Below are 6000 nucleotides of genomic sequence, written 5' to 3'. Positions count from 1 at the left end.
ACTGCAGTGTCTCAGCTTGTCCCCCCCTCACTGTGAGCTTCCTTTTTGTTCCTTGATGCTCAATTTCAGCATGCTCAAGTGAGAGTATTTTGCAAACTGTGTAGCAGTCATTGGCTTGTTGGCTTCTTCCTAACTGTTGATAAATCAACTGTACTTCATCACCCTTGGAGAACCCCTCAGTTGGGATCTTCTTGTTCCTCCACCCCTTCTGAGTCTTTTTCTTGCTTTTCTTTCTTCTTTTTGTTGATCTTTTTTTTTTTTTACAGAGGACCTTGTTTTGGGATTTTCCTTCTTAGTGGTCAACACTTCAATTTCTTCTTAAGTTCCTTCATCACTCTGCATCATCTCATTCTCTTTTCTTCTTGCTGTGTTGTCTGTTTCTTGCTTTGGAAGGTGATTGATAAACCACTATTTTATGGTTTATCTTGTGCTCAATTGAGTGGTTTTTATCAACTCTTTGCCCACTTATTCATACTATTTGCATGGTTTTACAATTCCTTCCCAGAATTTATGCTATGATTAAAAACATGCTTCTTTGATCTTATATTTCCTAATATTAATCCTCTCTTATTATCATTAGGTGCCTTGATATGTGTGTTAAGTGCTTTCAGAGATTATAAGGCAGGAATGGCTTGGAGGATGGAAAAGAAGCATGCAAAAGTGGAAGGAATACAAGAAGTTGAAGAAACTGCAAAGCTGTCAGCCTGACCTCTTCGCATTCAAACAGTCATAACTTGAGCTACAAAGGTCCAAACGACGCGGTTCTAGTTGCGTTAGAAATCTAACGTCCGGGGCTTCAATTTGATATATAATATGCCATAATTTCCGTGACGATAGGCGATGCGACTGCGTGCTCCATGCGGATGCATCGCAGTGACGAAACTTCAGCGTGTTTGAATTCGCAACCAGCAAATTCTGGGCTGTTTCTGACCCAGTTCTCGGCCCAGAGAACACATATTAGAGGCTATAAAGTGGGGAAATGCATCCATTCATAAAATAAGCATTCATATTCACAATTTTAAGAGTAGATGTAGTTTTTAGAGAGAGAGGTTCTCTCCTCTCTCTTAGGATTATGATTTAGGATTTCTCTTAGTTTTAGGAGTGACTCTCAATCCCAGGTTCAATGTTCTTTTTATTTATTTTCTCAATTTAATTTATGAATATCCATGTCAGATTTAAGTTCTTTTGTGAATGCAATTCGAAGTATTTTCAGATTTAATTTTGCTTTGCTTTATTTATATGAATGCTTTTAATTTAATTTAGATATTTCCCCTTTTGGCTTTGGTTAAATCATTGGTGACACTTGAGTTATCAAACTCATTGTTGATTGAAAATTAGAATTCTTCAAGAATTAATTCAAGTTCCAATAACTCTAGCCTTTCCCAAGGAAAGACTAGGACCTGAGGAATCAGAATTAATTCATCCACTTAACTTACCTTCATAGTTAGAGGTTAACAAAGTGAGAGAAAAATCCAATTCTCATTACAATTGATAAGGATAACCAGGATAGGACTTCTAGTTGTCATACCTTGCCAAGAGTTTATTTTATAGTTATTTATTTATTTTATTCTTTTTATGCAACACACTGCTTCCTTACTTTCAAAACCCCCAATTTACAAGACTCATAACCAATAATAAGAACATACCTCCGTGCAATTCCTTGAGAAGACGACCCGAGGTTTGAATACTTGGTTATCAATTTCAAAGGGATTTGTTACTTGTGACAACCAAAACGTTTGTATGAAAGGACTTTTGAAGGTTTAGAAACTATACTTGCAACGAGGATTTATCCGCAATTTCTAGACCACGCAAAAGTTCTCTCATCAGTGATTACTGGTTGTCTTGTTGCTTCCTTCCTTCCATTGCAGGTCTTCCTTGTCAGTTTCCATGCAATTCTTCTTTTCATCAATGAGCTGTGTTTCTGGAAATACATTCAAAGTGATACTTTCATCATGCATTCTGAGGGTCAGCTCTCCTTGTTCCACATCTATAAGGGCCCTAGCTGTGGCCAAGAATGGTCTTCCAAGTATGATGGAATCACCTTCATCCTCATCTGAGTCTAAGACCACAAAGTCTGCAGGGAATATGAATTTGTCCACCTTAACTAGAAGGTTTTCAATCACACCCCTGGGACATATCACTGACTTATCCACTAGTTCCAGAGACATTTGTATTGGCTTCACTTCCTCTATACAAAGCTTTTTCACCAAAGAAGAGGGCATTAGGTTGATACTTGCCCCTAAATCACACATTGCCTTGTTGATGCTCAATCTTCCAATGGTACAAGGCAGAAAGAAACTTCCAGGGTCTTCAAGTTTGGGTGGAAGCCCCTTTTGAATTAATGCCCTGCATTCTTCAGTGAGCAATATAGTTTCTTTCTTGTGCCAACTTCTCTTCTTATTGATGAGATCTTTCAGGAATTTCGCATATAGAGGTATTCGCTCTAATGCCTCAGCCAAAGGGATGTTTATCTCCAGCTTCTTGAAAGTCTCAAGGAACTTATGAAAGTGTTGATCCTTTGCTTCTTTGTTGAACCTTTGGGGATATGGCAATGGAGGTGTGAAGTTCACTCCCTGCCTGTGATCCTTGGTTGGTTCTTCCATTGCTTCCTTCCCCTTTCTTGAGATTTGTGGTTGGTCTTCCTTTTCTTGAGCCTGCTTGCCTGCTATCACATCCTTGTTGCTGGCTTCCTCTTTCTCTATTGGCTCTGTGTTGATGTCCATAGCTTTCTTGGTTGCTTCTTTATTGTCCACCAATATCTTTCCACTCCTTAGCTGTATAACTTTGCACTCCTCTTTTGGATTAGGAATGGTGTCGCTTGGTAGTGAACTTGATGGTCTCTTAATAGAAATTTGCTTGGAAAGCTATCCAATCTGCCTCTCCATATTCTTCATGGAAGCTTCCTGGTTCTTTGTTGTCATCTCTTGGTGCTTCATCATTTTCTCCATTAAGAGCTCCAAATTGGTGATCCTCTGAGAGTCTTGTGAGATTGGTTGGTTGTGGGATGTTGAGGGTTGATGGTAAGTGTTTTGGTTGGTGGTTTGATTATTGGATGGATGATGGTTAGAGTTGGGGTAAGTGTTTTGGGATTTTCTGTATGTATTTTGGTTGTTATTCTGCTGGTTGTTGTAGTTTGTGTTTTTCGAACTGTTTTAGTTTGAATTCCTTTGCCATGGTTGTTGAATCTGAGTGTGATTGTCTCCCCATTTGAGGTTGGGGTGGTTCTTCTAGGATGGATTATAAGTGTCACCATAAACCTCATTGTGTCCAGCGCCTTGATTATGCATGTAATTCACTTGTTCTTGCTGTTGATCTTCACAAGCTTCTTCACCTTGCCCCCATGTGGTTGATGGCTGACTTGTATTTACTACTGCAACTTGGAGGCTATCAATCATCTTGGCCATTTGCTCAAATTGTTGCTGAATCTGCTGCTGCATCATTTTGTTTTGAGCTAGGATTGAGTCCACTCCTTCCAACTCCATCACTCCTTTCCTTTGTGATGGTTGGCATTGCCTTTGGTGAGCAAAGAAATATTGGTTGTTAGCCACCATATCAATGAGATTTTGGGCCTCCTCTGCAGTTTTCATGAGTTGCAAAGAGCCTCCAGCTGAGTAATCCAGAGCCTCCTAAGATTTCAATGTCAAGCCTTCATAAAAATTCTGCAATATGTCCCATTCATTGAACATTTCAGGAGGGCACTTCCTGATTAGAGCCTTGTATCTATCCCATGCCTCATAGATGGGTTCAGTATCAATCTGTGTGAATGTTTATACTTCAATCTTCAATCTAATAATCTTCTGAGGTGGGTAAAATTTGGCAAGGAACTTGCTCACTAGATCTTCCCAATTGTAGATGCTATCTCTCGGGAATGATTCCAACCATTGAGTAGCTTTGTCTCTGAGGGAAAATGGAAATAGCAGCAGCTTGTAAATGTCAGGATGTACACCATTGGTTTTTACAGTATCACAAATTCTCAGAAAGGTGGATAAGTGTTGGTTTGGGTCTTCAAGTGGTCCTCCTCCATAGGAGCAGTTATTTTGAACTAATGTGATGAGTTGTGGATTCAGTTCAAAGTTATTTGCATTAACATTTGGAATAAGAATGCTACTCCCATAATGTCTAGGATTTGCAAATGTATAGGAAGCCAAAACTCTTCTCTGTGGTGGATTGTTGTTGTTGTTGGCTGCTCCTGCTGGTGGATTTGTTGGGTTTGTTGAGTGTTCCTCCATGTCTTAGAATTCTTCTTCTGAATCCTCTTCTCCAACAATGCCTTTCCCTCTTTCTGCTCTTCTTAATCTCCTGAGGGTTCTTTCGTCTTGTTCACAAAAAGTGGGTATAGCTCCCCTTGTTCCTAACATACAACTAAAACAAAGAAAATCACACAAAACCAAAAAAACAGTAACACTTCAATCCATTGCTAGAGTGAAGTTTTGGTTAGTTTAGGCAAAAATTCAAACAGTTAATGTGTTAGTCAAAAATACAGAAAAATTGCTTAATCTAGATCACCACCTCACTTAATCATTGTCAACCTAATCAATCCCCGGCAACGGCGCTAAAAACTTGATGTGTGGAAAACGATCCAATACAAAACTCACCGGCAAGTGTACCGGGTCGCATCAAGTAATAATAACTCACGTGAGTGAGGTCGATCCCACAAGGATTGAAGGTTGAGCAATTTTAGTTTAGTGGTTGATTTAGTCAAGCAAACAATAGTTGATTTGAGTGATTTGTAATTGACAGAAGCTAAATTGCATGAATTGTAAAGGGAGAGGGACAATTGACTTGTAAATTAAAGGGCAAAGAAAGTAAAGAAGCTGAATCTTAAAGTGCAAGTAATATAAATTGCAGAAACTTAGATTGCAAGAAATGTAAATGACTGAAACTTAAAGTGCAAGAAATGTAAATTGCTTGAATTATAAAAGGAATTGGGAATTGGGATTGCAGAAATTTAAACAAGCAAAACTAAATTGCAACAAATCTAAACAAGAGAAGAATAATTGCTTGAGAAGACTAACAGAAAGTGAAATGTAGCTTAATTTCAATAACTAAAAGAGAATTTAAGATCTCAGGGGTCAAGAGACTAGAAAACCAAGTCTAGATCTCACTACCTTCCTTGATCCAATTCAAAGATCAATTGCAAGAGAATTTAAGATCAAACAGTAGAAAAAGTAAATTCAAAATTCAATTTCTCAAATGGTGCAGTGAAACAAAAATAGAGAGAGATCTCAAGGTGAGATTGAGACAGAATTTTCTCAATTTTCAACACCTAAGACTCAAGTAAAGCTTTGCAGAAAATGAAAACAGAAAACCCAGAGGGGAAGAGAATTCAATTTTCCTCCCAATTCTTCAAGATCCGAATAAAAGCTCTCCAAATTACAAATCAAAATTCTAACAGAGGTAAAAAGTTCAAAGTAAAAGTTCCGGTCCTTTCTAAATCAAACTAACTTCTATTTATACACTTCCTTCTATTGATCATTAAGCCTTGAATTTGGGCCTTGGCCTTGATGGAATTAGATTGAAGATAGCCTCAGAGGTAAAAAGTTCAAAGTAAAAGTTCCGGTCCTTTCTAAATCAAACTAACTTCTATTTATACACTTCCTTCTATTGATCATTAAGCCTTGAATTTGGGCCTTGGCCTTGATGGAATTAGATTGAAGATAGCCTCAGTTGATTGCTCTTGGACTTGAGAACAAATCCGTTTGCAATTTGGACTTTGGAGCATTTACGTTTGAGTTAACGTTTGAGGCAAACTTTAACTCAAACGTTTGCGTGTTAAAAATTATGCAGAACGGTGCTTTTCTGTCACTCATGTTTGAGTTCACGTTTTAGGTCAAACGTGAGCTCAAACGTGCTCCCTCCAAGGCCATTTTGCAGCCAACGTTTGACCTCAAGTTTGAGGCAAACGTTGGCGCAAACGTTAGTCCTCCTGGGTGTGTAATTGTGCCAACGTTTGACCTCAAGTTTGAGGCAAATGTTGGCGTAAAAATTGCTTCCTCCAGT

The sequence above is a fragment of the Arachis hypogaea genome, chromosome 13 (assembly GCF_003086295.3).
Source record: "Arachis hypogaea cultivar Tifrunner chromosome 13, arahy.Tifrunner.gnm2.J5K5, whole genome shotgun sequence".
In the NCBI taxonomy this organism is placed as follows: domain Eukaryota; kingdom Viridiplantae; phylum Streptophyta; class Magnoliopsida; order Fabales; family Fabaceae; genus Arachis; species Arachis hypogaea.
Note: the sequence above shows the minus strand (reverse complement) of the source record.